Source organism: Chiloscyllium plagiosum, unplaced genomic scaffold (assembly GCF_037043375.1).
Source record: "Chiloscyllium plagiosum isolate Xiang-an unplaced genomic scaffold, Cpla_swu_hap1 HiC_scaffold_4, whole genome shotgun sequence".
Taxonomy (NCBI): Eukaryota; Metazoa; Chordata; class Chondrichthyes; order Orectolobiformes; family Hemiscylliidae; genus Chiloscyllium; species Chiloscyllium plagiosum.
The window spans coordinates 91,973,028-91,993,093 of record NW_028270142.1 but is presented as its reverse complement, the minus strand read 5'-3'; positions in this window follow the sequence as shown (position 1 = coordinate 91,993,093).

Below are 20,066 nucleotides of genomic sequence, written 5' to 3'. Positions count from 1 at the left end.
TGTTTCAAAAAGATCTCCACTTATTCTTCTAAACTCCAATCTATACAAGCCCAACCTACTTAACCTCTCCACATAAGGAAATCTTTCCATACTTGGGCCTTCTATGGACTGCCTCCAGTGCCTGTATAACTTGCCTTTACAAGGGGACCAAAACTCTGCAGTGCTGTGGTCTGACTAGTGTCTTGTTTAGTTTTAGCATGGTTTTTCTATTTTAATATTAAATTCCTTTTGAAATGAAGGCCATTAGTCCATTTGCCTTCCCTTTTAACCATTGAGCTTCAATGCTACGCCTTTGTCATTTCTGCACAATGACGCTCAAATCTATTTGTGTTGTGGATTTCTGCATTCTCTCTCTTCTTAAATAATATTCAGCTCTTCCATTCTTCCTTCCAAAGTTCATACTTCACATTTACCCACATCTGTCACATTTTTAGCTACTCAATTAGCATTTAAGTTGTTTGTATGTATTAGAAACAATTGTGATCCCAGCACTGATCTCTGTAACACTCCACTAGTTTGTCATCCTGAAAATACTCCCTTTGTCTAAAGTGAATATCTCCTATTCATTAGCCAATCCTCTATCTATGCCAATATACTTTCCCAACATAATGATATTTTGTCTTAAATGCCTTGTGTGTGGTACTTTGTCAAACACCTTTTGGAAATCCAAATCTATTATAGCTTTGGTTCCCATTTTATCTATCCAATCTATTGAATAAATTTGTCAGGTATGACAGTTCCTTCTTGAAACTATGCCGAGTCTGTTTGATTATATTACGTATTGCTAAACATTCTGCCATTATGTCCTTTACAATAGATTCATTCTGACTGGCAGACAACTGGCCTATAATTACCTGTCATTACCTGCCTCCTTCCTTTGTTGAATAAGTGTGTTATATTAGAAATTCCATAATTCTTTGGACTTTTCCAGAATCTAAAGATTCATGGAAGATTACTACCAGTGTATCCATTATCCCTGTAGCCATTTATTTTAGTATCCTAGAAAATAATCCAGGTAATCTATTTGTCTTTAACCCCATTAATTTCCCTTTTTCTCCAGTTATAGAAATAATATTTACTTCCTTTCCCTCCCCACCCTTTACTTTATATAGGTTTCTTGCTAAATTTACATTCAAATTCTATTCCATTCTTTGTTATCAATTTGTTGGTTCTCCATCACTGAATTCTACAAGTCTCTAAAGCTCAGGTTTATTTCTTTTTCTAGCAGCTTCATAAACCATCACCTTTCACCTAATTCTATCATGATCTTCCATGTTAGCCACAGCTCTCTCATTTTCTTCTGTTGGGGTTAATGCCTTTTTAAAAAAGAGTTTTTTGAGTACCAAAAAGTAATACTTTGAAAACCATTCACTGCTTAGCTATCATCAAACTCTTTAATGTATTTTCCGAATTCAAAATATATTATTTTCCATTTTGGAAGTCAACATACCCAACACAGAGAGAGAGAGAGAGAGAGAGAAAGTTAACATTTCGAGTCTAGGTGACACTTCATCAGCTCTGAGTCACCTCAACTCAAAATGTTAGCTTCCTCTCTCTCCATGGATGCTGTCTGACCTGTTGCGATAGAAACATAGAAATTTAGAAGATAGGAGCAGGAGGAGAATATTTGGCCTATCAAGCCTGTTCTGCCATTCATCACGATCATGGCTGATCATCCAACTCAGTAGCCTAATCCTGCTTTCTCCCCATAACCTTTAATCCCATTCACTCCATGTGCTACATCTAGCCACGTCTAGAATACATTCAATGCTTTGGCATCAAATACTTCCTGTGGTAATTAATTCCACAGGCTCATCACTCTTTGGGTGAAGAAAAGTCTCCTCATCTCTGTCCTCAATAGTTCACCCTAAATTCTCAGACTGTGATCCCTGGTTCTGGATGCACTCACCATCAGGACCATCCTCCCTGCATCTACCCTGTCTAGATGTATTAGAATTTTATAAGTCTCTATGAGATCTCCCCTCACTTGTTTGAACTCCAGTGAAAATAATCCCAACCTAGTCAATTTCTCCTCAAATGTCAATCTCAATATTCCCAGAATCAGCCTGGTAAACGTTCTCTGCATTCCCTCAACAGGAAGAGCATCCTTCCTCAGAAAGGAATTGCGCACAATATTCTTGGTGTGGCCTCACAAAGGCCCTGTATAACTGCAACAACACATCCCTGCTCCTCTACCCAATCTCCAGTATTTGTTGTTTCCAGTACAGATTCCAGCATCTGCAGTAATTTTCCATACTTTTAATATGTATCCCCCACAGCATTGAATTGGGCCCAGAAATGACAAAAATCAAACCAATCCTGTCAACCCTGAGAAGGCCTCCTTACCTGGGGGGGGGGGGGGGGGGGGGGGGCTTGTATCAAAATCGGGAGAGGTGGACCGCAGACTAGTCAAGAAGCAGTCTGACATTGACTGTAAGTAAAATCATCATAGTCCAACTGGAACATAGAGCTGCTTTCTCATTAGAGAGAGAGATGACTGGTGATGGCTTAACCTGGGAGTCACGATGCTTCAGGCAAGGAGAGAGACCTTCGTGGTAACTTCAGCCAGTGCTGGAATTGAACCCATATTGTTAATATTACACTGCATTGCAAACCAGCCACACAGCCAATTGTGCTAACTGACCCCAACCCCCACCCTACCCCAAACCCTCCATCTGTAGGTATGATAAGTATGACTTGACAACATCCAGCCTTGGCGGACACAGAATTGCTAGGCAATCACTATCTTCAACAGGAGGAAATCTAGCTATCATTGACATTGAATGGTCTTACACCACTGGATCTTCCACTGTCAACATCCTGAGAATCACCAATGACCACAAACTGAGCTGGACTGGCCATATAAATGACAGGTCTGAGTCTGGGGCCCACACACTATGAATTTCATCAAAAAAAGAATTCAGATGGGTATTTTTTGGGTTTAGATTCCTGCTTAGATTGACTTACATTCTTTCCAAAGATGCAAGAGGAAAGCAATAAAAAGAAACTTAAATCCTGACTTAACAATTACAGCCTGCTCATTTTTCCTCCCCCTGTAAAATTCTTATTTTCGCGCACAGCATCTACAAGAACATGTTTAGCAAATGTTATTATATTTCTTGTAATATATGCAATGAAAATAACAAAACGCAAAATGTTTAGTTTCCTCCAAATCACTTAAAATAGCTGCAAAGGATATGGGCTGACTCCAGTTGGAATGCATAAAAATAGGTTTCCATTTTTGTTCAAAAATAAATCATGAAAGCTTAGCTTCTCAATATAATTTACTCACTCTATATGATTTTCTTAAATCAAGTATGGATATGTTCCCTTTGCCACATATTTAAACCATTAAAACAATTAAATGTGATCCATTTCAAGCACCTTTGCCACAACACACACAGTTTCCAATTAGCAATGTCTAGTTGTTAGCATCAGGGGCCCATATTTCAAACAATATCACACACTGGCCACAAATTGCTGGTCATAAGTCATTATAGGAACAAGCCAAATGCAGCATATAACGAGGAATTCCTCACAGCTGAATACTGTTACAGAAAGGGAAAGCATTCCGAGCTTCCAGCAAACATAGTTGCCTGTCTTAATTACCTGTCAACTGTCTAACATATGCTCCATTAATCCAACACATTTTTTTAAAATATAGACATAGCACTCCTCCAATATCTAGTGCACAGCACTAATTAGATTTCATGCTCATCAAGTCAATGAATGTCAGTGCTGAAAAATGACACATTTTTTAATACTTCTTGCTGTCCACATCAGCTTTGCGTATTTCTCAATCAGTCATGGTATGGACTTGATGTAAATTTGTTTCCTCTATGCTTCCCAGTTATGTACTTTGCTCCTAAAACACATAAAAACAAGGTATTTTAGTCAATTCATGCCAGAAATTGTATCCAAAGTTTGGTTACACTAACCATTAACAGCATTTGTTCTTATCAAACCAGTTAATTGAATTATGAACTATAAATGTGACACTGGACATATGTAACATCAACCCTCTTGTGTTTTTGACCTTATTTTATTACCCCTCCCCCGAAAGCTGATCACCTAGAGTAATAAAGAATCAGAGGCATTTGTCAGTAAATACGTTGTATCACAGCACTGTACAAATCAGTGTTGTTTTACTTAAAGTTCCACCAAAATTTAATTCAATTTCCCATGCACAGTTCCTGGGGGGACTCATGAAAATTTATATCATTCAATTCAACAAAGCCAATGAAAGTGAGTGGTGCAGGAGGAAGACATTTAAAATCTATCCCCATTTAGGAGCACAAAGATTCATCTACATGGAGAATGTGTAAGGGGAAGGAGTAAAACTTTATCATTCCAACCACCCAGTTGCTGTGCAGAAAGCAGTGAATTGTATAGTATTAACAAGAACAACCTCTATTTATATAACACTTTTTATTGTGACAGAAGCAGCTTAAAAGAAAATATGACAATGAACCACAAAAGGAGACATTAAATCAGATGACCTTAGGCTCAGTCAAAAAGGTAAAAGTAAGGATTGTCTTAAAGGAGGAAAGTAAGATAGAGAGTTAAGGAGGTACTGGGAGGGAATTTGAGAGCTTAGGCCTTACCTTAACTGAAGGTATGGCCACCAATTGTCCCCATCAAATCGAGGTGATCAAAAAGCAGAATTAAAGGAGTGTGGATTTCAATTAAGTCAATGAGGATGGTGAAGATTACAAAGATAGTGAGGGGTGAAGCAAAGGAGACTGTTGAAAATAAGAATGAGAATTTTAATATCACAGCAGGGCTAGAGCTGAGTTAAAACATAAATGCAAGCATTTCAGTGTGAGTTAGGATTTGATTTGGGAAAGAGCACTGGCGCGTTGGTGAACAAAGGTCTTCATGTCCTATATTATTTATTTTTGTTTATATTTCACATTTAACTGCAATTTGCTCTTTAAAGTTGATTTTCATGTAGGTTGAAGCAGGTTTTTGTAAGCTCGGCAGTTAATTAAGCAAGCTAGCTGAGACTGCTTTTCTTGTAGTTGGGACTGAATTAAAACAGCATAGAAGTAGTGACGTTTCAATACAACTTGGAATAAAAGTGTTGGCAGTTTTGTGAGAAAGGAATTAGGTAAGGAATAGAATGATGCACACATTTATTTTGTTCCTTCTACTTTTTTTTACCCTCTCGGAATTGCTTTTTTTATTCTATTACGGGAGAAGAAACAAGCTTCTGATGCGTATGTGGTAAATGGCTAAGGTCTTTTGTACAATTCACCAAGTCTGCCACAGCCTTCTTTCTCTTTTTATTTTTCCAGTTGTTTATGTTGAACATCAAAATTCATTTATTTACTCAGAGAGTAGTAAGGGCATGGAACGTCCTGCCTGCAACAGTAGTAGACTTATCAACCTTAAGGGCATTTAAATGATCATTAGATAAACATATGATCGAGAATGGAATAGTGTAGGTTAGATGGGCTTCGGATCGATGGCCGAAGGGCCTGCACTGCGCTGTACTGTTCTATGTTCAATGTATGTTCTATGTTCTATGAATGTTCTGTGTTCTATGTATATTCTATGTGCTATGTATGTTATATGTTCTATGTATGTTCTATGCCTTCTTCTAACAGCTTCGATAGAGAATGGATGTTTTGGAAGGTGCTGCAGCAGCAACAGCAGTGTGGTTCATTCCTCATGGCCATTGCAGTCGTGACCTTGTGGGTCCTGCTTCAGCGCTGTCCTCCGGCCCGGGATTCTAATAGCCTGATGTGGTGGTCTGTGGCAGCTTCAGTGACATTGGGTCCTTGAGGTGGCTTCTGTGGCATCTTTAGCGACATGATGGTCCATCCCAGAATTCCAACAGCCCGAAATTCGACAGCATCAATGTCAGTTTTCTATAGCGATGGTGAACGTGCTTTCTGTCTGTTCCTTGACCTTGGGAACCCACGAGCCATGAATTCAACAAAGGAGGACTTTGTCTTAACTACTTTGTACATATGATTTCTGTTATTAGCATTAATAGCATTGCCAGAGTATAGCAACTTAAACACTATTCATTATATTCTTTTGTAAAAATAAAAGTGGAAATAAATTACTATTCTATTCTATTCCACTTTGCTTCTATTCTACAACTTTTAAGGTTTAATAAAATGTACATAAACAAATAATTGAATCAGATATTTAAGTATTTAATTTTTTAAAAAAGCATGTTAAGAATGGTGACACAGGTGATGTATTATGCTGCAGCATATGGAGTTATAGGATGCCTGGGTGATCCAGGGCAACACATTTGCAATAGGGTTTACAGCTGAAGCACATTCAGTTCACAGTTAATGTGCTGGAGACCAAACAACAGATACTATGACACATTGATGAGGGGAACATTACCTAACTACTCAAGCAGAAAGTACATGATGTAATTGAGGCTGGGAACCTGACAGAAGAAATAGTTGATCAGAATGCACTACCTTGGGTGAGGCTTAACCTAAAAGTATCCTTGCAGCTTCTGAAGGTGGTAAGTCACTAACTGGATGTGGAGACACACCAGTAGCTGACTGTCTTCCCCAAGCAGGAGGCTCGATACATCAGCACCAATCAGCTGCTTGTCCCAGAAAAAAAATGCAACTTTTTTTTTTGTTGGTCTGTCTGTGACAAACTCAAGAGGAGGGACAGAAGTAACCAGCCAGTACCATAACATTGTAACTCTCAGCAGTTTTATGAGCTATACTTGACACTCGTAAGAAACCACTCAGAGCAGTCCAGTCCAGCATCCTAAGCGAGTGATCACCTTGACTTCCAGCACTTCCCAATTTATAGGCCAGGGTTCCATAGCAGGTCAAAGATGGTAATCTAAATACAGGGGTGAGTGGTGCTCCACATGAAGGAACAAAGTTCCACTGTCATCTACCACAGATCAATCAGAATTCCAGAGCACTGGAGCAGTGTATGTTCATCCCTGCACCAAAAGAAGGTAATTTCTCTGATCATGATATTTTCTTCAAGGATGTGATATAATTGTTCACAAGGATGTCCTGAGGAATTCTACGGTCAGCTCACTTGACTCTAAGTATTTCCCCCTGAAGAGCTGGTCAGAGCACTAGCCAGCTTCTCTACATTCATGAACTGTTGAGCCTATTTACACTCTTTGTACCAACCTACAGCAGCTCCTTCCACACAACATTGCAAGGATCCTTGTTGAACAGATTTGGAGAGAAAAGGGTGGAATAAAATGCCCTTAACTGAGTTCTATGATCTCTGGATCCAAGACAAGAGATCTGTCATCAGCAAGGAGCTTGTTATTGGAACCAGTGCTTTTTTATTTACAGTGAATAAGGAGGGAAAGCTATGGGCTATTTCTTCAAAAAACAGGTTGATGACCTTGTGTACACATGCCAAGACCCAATGAGATGGAGATCTCAAAGTGCACCCTTCTCTTGCTACAGCCCTCCCCAGGATTGGGTCCTTGTCAGGCTGACTGAGGCATCATTCCAGGTCAAGCACCTCCTTCTCCAAATCCTCCATCTTGGATTTCTGTCTCTTTGTCAACACCCCCACCCCTAACTGACAAGGGGGTCATAGCCTGTATGAGCAAATGCAGCAGGAAACTCTGGGCCTTTAGAGAGAAAGGATGAAAAAAATGATTCAGTGTTTATTTCTCCTGTGTGGAGACACCAGAAAATCTTCACTAATAGTCAAATGGCTTCTTCTCACCTTTCTTTGCCAATTCCTGTCTTGAAATGAAAAGGGGAGTTTTAAATTCAGAGACTATGAAAGGGCAAATTCTCAACCAGTGAATGGAAGACAACATCAATATACAAACAAACAAACAATCTTGATTCATCAGTAAGGAACTGATCAACTGCTGTGATCCAGATCGGAGCTATCAAACGTTTCCTTGATTTTTTGTTTTCTTTGCTCACCTTTTAATATCCTATTTTATTTGTCTTTGTATGTCTGATTATGAAGGAGAGATCATTTAAAAAGTGATAGAGTTTAATCATAGAGGTATAAGTTAGCAATTCATACATCCCAATTACCATTGGTTAAAGAAATTTTCTGACACTAGAGTTAATTCCTTACTATGTGTTGCTGGAAAAGCGCAGCAGGTCAGGCAGCATCCAAAGAACAGGAGAATCGACGTTTTGGGCATAAGCCCTTCTTCAGGCTTATGCCCGAAACGTCGATTCTCCTGTTCCTTGGATGCTGCCTGACCTGCTGCGCTTTTCCAGCAACACATTTTCAGCTCTGATCTCCAGCATCTGCAGCCCTCACTTTTTCCTTAATTCCTTACTATGTATGGAAACCCAATAAATGTTTTCTTTTCACCCAAGTTTGTCAGTCAGGTAATTTGAGGATTTTGGTTAGTCTGACTAAATCTTTTCACATTCGTGACAACTCTAACAATAGTGTGGCTTGATTCCCAGTGCATTATCCCAGTGAGTCATAATAAGAGTGTCATTATCCAAGTGACTATAAGATGAAGCAACCGTCTACCAGTATAATGAAAGATGAGTGAGATTTGAATAATTAAACATGTTGAACATGCAGATCTGATGCAGTTACAGAACTGACAATGCCAAACCAAGTTGCAAAGTCTTTCCACAATCGTGATAAACAATGGCATGCATATGGAATATTTGGTACACATCAAATGAAGTAACAAATATCTCCAAACCAGGTGGTGCTGTTCAAAACAAGAAATGCTAAGATCTAGCAGATTTTGGTGTAATCAACAATTTATTCATTCATTGTCTATCCCAAATCGCCTCCAAGAAGATGTTGATTTGAAACATTCTTAAATTGTGTCCAGTTCTGGTTGCCGAAGTATAGGAAAGATATTATTAAGCTGGAGAGGGTTCAGAAGAGATTTACCAGGTTATTGCCAAGTATGCAAGGTCTGAGTTATAAAGAAAGGCTGGATAGGCTGGGATATTTTTCACTGGCGTGTAAGAGGTTGAAAGGCGACCTGACAGAAGTTTATAAAATAATGAACGGTATAGGTAGACTTAATTGTAGTTGTTGTTTCCCTAGGATGGGAGATTTTAAGACTGGGGGCACATTGTGAGAGGAGAAAGATATAAAAAACATCTTTACACAGAGGGCTTGCATGTGGAATGAACTTGCTGAGAAAGTAGTGGATGTGGGTACAATTATGTCGTTTAAAAGACATTTGGATAATTACAAGAACAGGAAAGGTTTGGAGGGATATGGGCCAGGAGCAGACAGGTGGGACTAGTTTAGTTTGGGATTATGTCCAGCATAGACTGGTTGGATCAAAGGGTCTGTTTCCTTGCTAGATAAATCTATAACATCACTATAACTCTATGCTACTCTCCGTGTGGTTTTGGCACACCAACAGTGCTGTTACAAAGGGAGTTCCAGATTTTGACTTAGCAACAGGAAAGAATGGGTCTGAAAGCCGTTTTGAAGAAGGCTTTGCAAGTTATTGCAGTACAGTATGTAGATGGTATTCACCGCAGGCATTTACAATGGTCGTGAAGCAAATGAACTTTTATGATAATAGATGGGTTGTCAATCAGGTTGTCTGCTTTTGTTCCTGCCGATCCATTCACTGAGGCAAGTGGGGAGCATTCCACAACACTCTTGACAGTAAAAAAAGCCTTTGAGAAGTCAGGAAGCGAATCACTAGCTGCAGAATATCCAGCCTCTTTTAGCTACATTATCTATGTGGCTGGACCAGTTGTTTCTGGTGTTACATTGGTTCTACAAATTCTACTGCTGTCACACATAATGTGGAGACAAGGAATTCTACTCAGATGTATCTGCACCAGTTTCCTAAGGCCCTGGTAATTATGTATGATCAAAAGTAGTTGTACTTACTGCTATCTGACAATAAATCTGATTATGTAAGAACAGTGCCTATTCTGTAGATACTCTACATTGTTATATCATCAATCACTAATTAGTAGATAAGCCCAAAGCAAAGGAGGATTGGTGAACTACTTCAAACAGCCCTGACCTACTATCACATCCTGGTAGAAGTAATGAATACTAGAAAAGGTAATAACAGTGGTGTCTAGGAAAATATTATAACAACATCTGTCATGTTCCATTTACATTTATATTCCTGACTTACAAATTGAATTTTGTTCCCACCAGCTGCTATGGTGGGATTTGAGCCCATTAGACTGGACCTTTAGATTACTGACCCTGTGACATTACCACGGTGACACCTGCTCCCCAGGAGCATTAACTCAAACAACAACCTAACTGCTCACCTAATTAAGACTTGACCATGCTACAGCTTCTGGAGGCTTTAAAAAAAACTATGAAATGCTGCATCTGTGTGAGAAGTAAACATGCTCATCAGTCTGCAGGAAGGAGGGTTAGTAGTGTGTGGAATTCAACTCCTGCCCATTACTACAAAAATGCCAGCAGTGTACAGCAAGAATAGAGATACAAGAACGGAATACTAATATTCCTATAGTACTTTTCACTTTTTGTCCAGGCACTGCAAAACATTTCACAACCGGAAAATTGTTATAAACTAAAAGTTGCTTTAAAAGCAATGTAGTACTTTGTCAACCTACATTATGGATTCAAATCTCTGACTCAGTTGAACTCATGACCTCTTTGAATTAAGCTGATCTGTTTATTTTTAATAAATCTGGAGATGTGATATTATCATACAGTTATCAATAAAAGTAATTTAAAAAGGGTTTACTAACATATTTGCATCAAACATTGTGTACGCTGAATAAATATAAGAGATGAGACAGCATCATTGTTCGGACCAACCTCAGCTAGCATCTTCCCTCCTAATTTCTTATCTCTTAAGTTCTCACTGTCTTTGTGCCCTTAAAACAGTTTAAGAGCTTCCTCTTCATTAGAGGTTAGAGGCTGAATACTGTGGAGTCCACCACCTGTTCCAGTTCTCCATCTTCCAAAATGTGTTATTTTCTCTTTTGAAAGGAAATTGCACAGTTTGAATGCCCGCTGGTTATCGTGCCGTGTAATAGGACCCAGCTGACAGAAAGAAAATCATGATGGAGGTGAGAACAGGTGCATGGTAAAAAACAAGAAAAGCATCTGAAGCTTTTTGTACATTTGTTCAAGTTGAGCTTGAAGGAAGAAAAAGTGTGCTAATGGTCGTTTACTTCTTTCTGTACATTGTTGATAAGATACTGAAAACTTCCAAACTATGAATATATTCTTAGAAGGCACCAAAGTATCTGTTGCCGTGGCAGCAATGTTGAGATTCATTTGGTGCTCTTTCACGTTGCAGAGGGAGTGCATGAAAATGACATCTTTGTACAATTGCCTTCAATGTACCTCTGTGCTGATGACCAATGTGTTCCTCCACTATTTAGTTAGGATTTTGGGACTTGCTTTCAATAAAATGATTCATTTTAATTTAACCTACTAGCACGAAACTGATAGGACTGGCTCAACATTCTGCATGACATACTGGCCAATTTTACTATCCAATGACTTCAATGTTTGTGTTAAAAGAAACTCAGATATTCAGCTTTCAGTCAAGTTCACATTTCTGTGTATTGGCTTTTAAATCACTGCAGCCATTTAAATGCTTTCATAGCTTTCGATTTCCCCCAATTCATGTTCACAGTGACAAGCAGTTTTACTGCTGGGACACCTTCGACAAAACATAAGTATGGCTGACCCAAAAAAAATGGGTTTTCTTCCATGCTTCAAGCAAAATTGCAAAACTGGCACAATTCTATGGAAACACTCAGCCAATATTCACAATGAAAGCAAAAAGCAAGGCGTACTTGACAGACACAAGTGGTTATTGAAAAGGTTTATAAATGATTAGATGTTAATGATTTATACAAAATAGTATGCTCAAGCAGCAAAGTGCCAAATATCTGACAGCAGTTTAATGGAATCATTGCCAATTAGCTGCTTTAGTGGGGAGAGGAGAAGCAATGTGAAAAGGGAAGTTGATTGTAATTAAATGAGAGATCGCAGATTTTAAAGCTCAAGAATGTATTTCAATCAGAATGAAAAATGAGTGAAAAGAACTGAAAAATAAAAATTTGCTCAAATTTAACTATTTGCAGATCTATTCGATTCACCAAGATTGTAGACAAATGTGCCAGTGACTGCACACATTCAATCAACCATTTTCAATATCCGGCACTTAAAGGTTCTGATCAGTAGAAGCAATGTGTTGCATCCATCTAATAATGCATTTTTTCTTCATTAATTAGTAAATACTTGTACTTTGAAAATTCCATCAACAACTGAATGAAATGAAAAATATGTAGTTGCATAGATTGCCAAAACTGGTTGAATATATTTCAGGAGGTTTTATCATACTTTACTTATCTCACCCACACATTTGCCAGCATACCGTTCCTCATGGATAACCACCTTTCCCACCAACCAACTTATTTGTTAGCCATTGGATGTTTCTTCAGCGATTAGTAATTTTCATATCTTTTATTTCTTTTTAAATTAAAAATGCAACAGTGTTAAAGGGAATTGAAAAGAAAACCATAGTTTTCTTGTTAGTTGCTTGAAGCAGTTTCCTGAAGCTAATTCTTTAATTCCTTGGGAATACCAAGTCAATCCTAGAAGGTTGATAATATTCCATCCATTTACCTCAAGATTCAGGACCAAATAGTCCCTGCACCAGCAATGTCAGCTGTTGTTTTTGATTCACTCAAGGAATGTATGTATCTCTGGCTAGGCCAGCATTTATTGCCATGGAGCCAGTTATGAGTCAACCATATTGCTGAGGGTCTGGAGTCACATGTAGGCTACACCAGGTAAAGATGGCAGTTTCCTTCCCTCAAGAACATTAGCAAACCAGATGGGTTTTCCCCAACAATTGACAATGGCTTCATTATCGCCATGAAACTTTTAATTCCAGATTTTGTTTCGTAAAATTGAACTCAAATTGCACCATGGGGGGATTCAAGCCTGGTTCCCAGGACATTAAAGGGGTCACTAGATTAATAGCCCACTGACAATACCAATGGGCCATCACCTCCCCTAACAGCAACCTTGAACCCAACAGTTACCTTTGTCATGTGGACATGGGAAAGGTTGTTTAATCTGAGGGTTAAGTGTGGGCACCCACATCATGGAGTAACATCTAACAAGCCTTCTGCAACAGGCCATAAACTGGAGAATGTGGAATACAGTGGAGTTGAGGGGAGGGGAGGAGAGGGGGTGCAGAGGGTCAGTGATGTTGTGTAATGCCTAGATTGCATTGGCATTGACATCAAACTAAATAAAAATCCACTGTATTTCCTCCAGACGCACATAAGAAAAAAACTTTTCAATATTCTCATGTTCTATGCAAGAAATATTATCTTGCTAGATTGGATATCCGAAAAAACCCCGGGCGTGTCGGGTTTGCGGAAGATTGTTATGGAGCATATTCCCCTGAATTTTCTCTCAAATATGATACATCAGAAAACTGAGAATTTTTACAAGACATGGCAGCCCTTTTTGGAATAACATGTCACAGATTTATCTGCCACACTAACAAGGGTTTTTATATAGCCGTAATGATTGTGTTTTATGAGTCCAATATCCAGGGAGGAGGAACTGTGAACGTATGAGTATTTTGTTTGGCTGGGCTAAGTTATTACTATTTATTAGTTTGTTGTTGGTTATTTATTTATTTAGTTAAATAGCCAGTTTGGGGTTTTTGTAATTCTATATTTTTCTATGTATGTTTATACATTTGTACATGAGGGTGGGTTGGGGATTTTTGTTTATTTGTACTGTTTTGAATTGTATTGTTTTGTACTTGTAATATTAAACAATCTATTTTTTCAATAAAAATACATCTAAAAAAAAATAAAAATCAACATCACCAGAACTATCAAACAGGTTGCATTAACTGACACATAAGCATTTCATCCATCTATCCTCCATGCAATAAACTCTATGTAAAGTAAATATGGTCAAACATTCTCAGACACGAAATTAAGCTGGGAGGCATTAAAAAGAGCTGTAACATGATTATGAAACCATAATTCAAAGGTAACTAATATGTCTATATACTGACAGTGTATCATTAGAAAGTGGTGTGTGTTTGTCTCTCTACTATCAGTATTTTTATAGACTTGTATATACAATACAATGTGATTTGTTTGATACTATTACTAAAGGTGTAATATAAATCAGGACCATGGAGCCAAACTTAGTTGGAATTAAAACAAAGTGAGAATAATGTAACACCAATAGAATTCTGGTGACTCCGACAATGCATACTTTTCCTGAGGTCCAGTGTCCAGTATGAGGTAACCAGTGGCCAGAGACAGTGGCCTAGGGTATATTTTCGGTGGGTGGGCATGTTACATTTTTTAGTTTACCCAGCCCCAGTACCTTCACATCCATCCCAAGTTCACTATTTAATTACAGAGAGTGAGCAGGCACCAACATCAGCAATCTGTTCACATATATACAAATAAATAAATATTAAATAAGATTGTCAATACACTAACCACACACCAAAAAAAAATGTAGTTTACTCAGCAACTGGATGGGAGTAAACAAAACAGTTTTTAAAATAAATAAATGGGCAGAATGATAGGAAGGTACCATCTTCATGCGGTTCCTTCTGCACCCTGAAGATAGCAGCTTCCTTTCGTCCTACTCATCTGCTCTGATTGGATTCTGGACTGGGGTATGACTGGGGCATTGGGTCAGGAAGAATTTGGAGAGTTTGGATGGGGGCTCGATAGGAAAAGGGGTGGGTGGAGGATAGGGAGCAGAGAGAAATAAAGTCAAAACAATGGCACTTTTAAAAGGGAGAGGAAATGGACAAAAACAGCACATGGTGAGGTCAGTGCAGGAGAGAGAGAGAGCGAGAGAAAGAAAACCACATTGCGAACTGACACAGCAGTGAACCTGCGCAGTTACTGCCTTTGCTGTTTGAATTCATGTATTGCTGGATATCGGAGTGCGTCTGGGAAAATTAACAAACAATGACATTTACAGCTGATCTTGGAGGAACCTGTTTGGGAGAAGTCACAGCACAGAAACAAATAAGTGAATGTTTTTAAGTGTGGCCTTACAGTAAGTCTGCAGCAATGAATGGACTGGGTTATTTCTTGATTATATGTTTCATTGAGATATGTCCCTTGATTAAACTTAAAAATATAAACCATAACTATTAAGTTAGCCTGGAGCAGTGTTTTGTAGAGGAATAAGACAGTGCTATTTTCTGGGTATGTAGCAAAATGGCCTTTAATGAGTGATATACTCTTCTTGTCAGATGTGGGAGTTTACGTGTTACTGAGGATTATATCTGCAATAAATGTCAAATCCTATTAGATCGAATGGACCAGTTAGTGAGACAGTTAGAGGCAATGAGGAATTTACAAGAGCAAGGGAGTGTGATGGATCACAGTTATAGGAAGGAAGGAAAGTTGCAGATACAGTCACATAGATGGGTTAACTCCGGGAAAGGTAAAATGTAGGGGGTGATGGATTCTCAGGGGAATGCAACACGAACAGCCAAGTTTCTGGTATTGAGACTGCCTCTAATGCAATGAAGGGTACATCGGTTTCCAAGAGATCGATTTTGTTAGGGGACCCTCTAGTCCGAATCACAGAGAGACGCTTCTGTGGCCAACAGCGAAAGATTTAGTGTGCAGCTAAATGTGAGGTGATGCACTTTGGGAAGAATAACAGGAAGGCAGAGTACTGGGTCAATGGAAAGATTCTTGGTAGTGTGGATGTGCATAGGGATCTTGGAGTCCATGTGCATAGATCCCTGAAAGTTGTCACCCAGGTGGATAGTGCTGTTAAGAAGGCATAGGGTGTGTTAGGTTTCATTGGTAGAGGGATTGAGTTCCAGAACCACAATATCATGCTGCAACTGTACAAAAGGCTGGTGTGGCCACACTTGGAATATTGTGTATAGTTCTGGTCGCCCCATTACACGAAGGATGTGGAAGCATTGGAAAAGGTGCAGAGGAGATTTACCAGGATGTTGCCTAGTCTGTAGGGAAGGTCTTATGAGGAAAGACTGAGAGACTTGGGTCTGTACTCATTGGAAAGAAGAAGGCTAAAGGGGAATTTGATAGAGACATACAAGATGATCAGAGGATTAGATAGGGTAGACAGTGAAAGATTGTTTCCTAGGATGATGATGTCAACTTGTACGAGAGGGCATAACTACAAATTGAGGGGTGATAGATTTTTGTTTAGATTAGATTACATTACATTACAGTGTGGAAACAGGCCCTTCGGCCCAACAAGTCCACACCAACCTGCCGAAGCGCAACCCACCCATACCCCTACATTTACCCCTTACCTAACACTATGGGCAATTTAGCATGGCCAATTCACCTGACCTGCACATCTTTGGACTGTGGGAGGAAACCGGAGCACCTGGAGGAAACCCACGCAGACACGGGGAGAACATGCAAACTCCACACAGTCAGTCGCCTGAGGCGGGAATTGAACCAGGTCTCTGGCGCTCTGAGGCAACAGTGCTAACCACTGTGCCACCGTGCCACCCACTTTAAGACAGATGTCAGAGGCAGGCTCTTTACGCAGAGAGTGGCAAGGGCGTGGAATTCCCTACCTGCTAATGTAGTCAACTCAGCCACATTAGGGAGATTTAAACAATCCTTAGATAAGCTCATGGATGATTTGGGATAATGTTGGGGGACGAGCTGAGAATAGTTCACAGGTCAGCGCAATATCAATGTCCGAAGGGCCTGTTCTGAGCTGTATTGTTCTATGTTTTATGTGTTGCCTCCCTGGTGCCAGGACCAAGGATGTCTCAGAGAGAGTGCAAAATGTTCTGAAGGGGGAGAGAGACCAGAAGGAAGTCATTGTTCTTTGAGGATATGACAAAACACATTGATGAAGGTATAGCAGTGGATGTGGTGTACATGGATTTTAGCAAGGCGTTTGATAAGATTCTCCATGGTAGACTCATTCAGAAAGTAAGTAAGCATGAGAAACAGGGAAATCTGTCTGTCTGGATACAGAATTGGGTGGCCCATAGAGGACAGAGGGCAATAGTAGATGGAAAATATTCAGCCTGGAACTCAGTGACCGGTGGTGTTCCACATGGATCTGTTCTGGGACCTCTGCTCTTTGTGATTTTTATAAGTGACTTAGATGAGGAAGTGGAAGGGTGGATTAGTAAGTTTTCCAATGACACAAAGGTTAGCGGAGTTGTGTATAGTGTGGAGGGCTGTGGTAGGCTGCAACAAGACATTGACAGGATGCAGAACTGGACTGATAAGAGGCGGATGGAGTTCAACCTGGAAAAGTGTGAAGTCATTCACTTTGGAAGGTCAAAATTGAATGCAGAATGCAGGGTTAAAGGCAGGATTCTTGGCAGTTCAGAGGAACAGAGGGATCTTCGGATCCATGTTCAAAGATCCTTCAAAGTTGCCACCCAGGTTGATAGGGTGGTTAAGAAGGTGAATGATGTGTTGGCTTTCATTAGCAGGGAGATTGAGCTTAATTCTGCAAGATAATGCTCCAGCTCTATGGAGTCCTGGTTAGACCACACTTGGAATATTGTGTTCAGTTCTGGTCGCCTCATTACAGGTGCAGAGAAGATTTACCAGGATGCTGCCTGGACTGGAGGACACGTCTTATGGAGAAAGGTTGAGGGAGCTAGAGCTTTTCTCATTGGAGCGAAGAAGGATGAGAGGTAACTTGACAGAGATGTACAAAATGATGAGAGGCACGGTGGCTCAGTGGTTAGCATTGCTGCCTCACAGCACCAGGAACTTGGGTTTGATTCCTGTCTTGGAATTTGCGCATTCTCCACTTTTCTGTGTGAGTTTTCTCTGGGTGCTCTGATTTCCTCCCACAGTCCAAAGATGTGCAGGTTAAGTGAATTAGCCATGCTAAATTGCCCATAGAGTTAGGTGCATTAGTCGGGAGTAAATATAGGGTAGGGGAATGGGCGTGGGTGGGTTACTTTCCAGAAGCCGGCACAACATCGAGGGCTGAAGGGCCTGTTCCCACACTGTAGGGAATCTAATCTAATCATAGATAGAGCGAATAGTCAGAGACTTTTTACCAGCAAAGAAGTGTCTATCATGAGGGGACATAATTTTAAGTTAGTTGGAGGAAGGGTTAGGGGAGATGTCAGAGGTAGATTCTTTACTCTGAGAGTGGTGAGTGTGTGGAATGCACTGCTGGCAGTCGTGGTAGAGTCAGATACATTAGAGACATTTCAGTGACTCTTGGATGGGCACATGGAAGTTAGTACAATGAAGGGGTATGTATGTTAATCTGATCTTAGTGTCGGACAAAAGGCTGGCACAACATCCAGGGCTGAAGTGCCTGTACTGTGCTCTACTGTTCTATGTTCTATGTTAGCCGGGCAACAGCTATGGAGAGAGAAATAGAGTTAACCTTTTGAGTCCAAAATGACTTTTCTATACATTTTTTTCTCTCTACAGATGTTGACAGACTTGCTGAGTTTATCTAGCACTTCCTGTTTTTATTTACTTTAAAATTCATGCTGGCTTGCTCTGATTACAGGCAGAAATTAAGCTGGAGGAGATCATCTTTGTATTGTAGTAATATAGCATGCAGCAAACCACAGATATCTGGAACCGTATCGTTTTTTACATACATTCCAAATGCCTAAGCATTCCAAAGCGACAAATGATTTCCTTTATTATTGTATCTAAATGATGTAATGACTGTAATCCTGATGGAGGGGTATGATTCATTCTGTCTATGTTGTAATTCTGCTTGTGGGTTTTTCAATCGTCCATTGTGGATTTTTTTATATAAAAATGTCTTTTCATTCAAGATATGTTTGTACTCTAACACAAATATAAACAAAGTCTTTGAACCAAAGGGACATATATGTAGCAAAACTTGGTCTTCCTTTGTATTTTAAACTGGTGGAGTTATTAGAATTGTGGAATACTTTGAACAGGTATTGGTATGGTTAATCGTGGAATGCCAAGGCTTATTTCATTTCTGCCAGTGACTGAAAGTAATGCAGTGCTTTAAACATGATAAACTAGACACCATTCTGGTTTATGATCTTAATGCTTTATGAAAATTTAGCCAAATTAAGAGGAGTCCTGAGGGACAAACAGCAGAGTATATCACTGGGCTGAATTTTATCATATTTTGCCAATATGATTGCCATTGGGTTTCATGGAAGGACTTTTTCCATGAGACTTTTTGTGTTTTCTTCTACCACCATCCCAAATGAGCCTCAGTAACTACCTAACACATGCCTTGGCACCCTTTTCATCTGTGTGAGCCAGATTCTCCCAACTTGCCATAACCAGAGATACTTGTCACTACTGGGATATCCCAGCATCCTTGGTGTTGGCACCAGTTTACAAAACCACAGTACATCCTGTCAGGAGCAGACAGTCACACATGGTTCATGATATTTGCCTGGACATAATGAAAAATTAGCATCCTGCTTTCCAGACAAGGATCTGGAGCTCCTGGCAGATCTGATTCTGTCCAGGTGGGATATCTCCTTCTCACAAATCTGTTAGGGGAAGCCACGATGTCAGACCCTATCTATATGGCATGAGTTTGCCACCAGGGTCAGTGCAGTCTCAACTATCTAGAGAAACACTTAGCAGTGTCACACGGTCAATGGTTTCCTCTGTTCTGTTGGGGTGACTGCCACCATCTTTTCTCTGCTCCCTCACTTTCACTGTTTCTTTGTTATTACCAATGCTCACTCTCTACCAACTTCACTATTTCATGCAACATCTTCCCTCACCTTGCCATAACCGACCCCATTCCCTCATATACTAACACTGCATGACCTCCATGCTGCTTATGCACTCACTCAGAACACTTAATTACCTTTCCCCCACCTGCTCAAGAACAAATAGTCATGCCACCCACTTTCAACACATTCAATCCATCCTTGTGTTTCAGTCCAGGAGAAAACAGATTGCAATGGGGGAGAAAGGGCCAAGGGAGCAGATCCTCACCCCTTACAAGGAGTGGCTGAATGACCATGGACAATCCCCTGGACTGACTTATGGAGTAAGGACTTACTGACTGAAGGGTGTATTCATTGACCTTACTGAGGGTTGGTGCTCTTTGAAGCTTGGGCATTTGTTTGAAGCGCATACAGGGTACACTGCCAGCACATAGTGCAGATGTGAGATTAG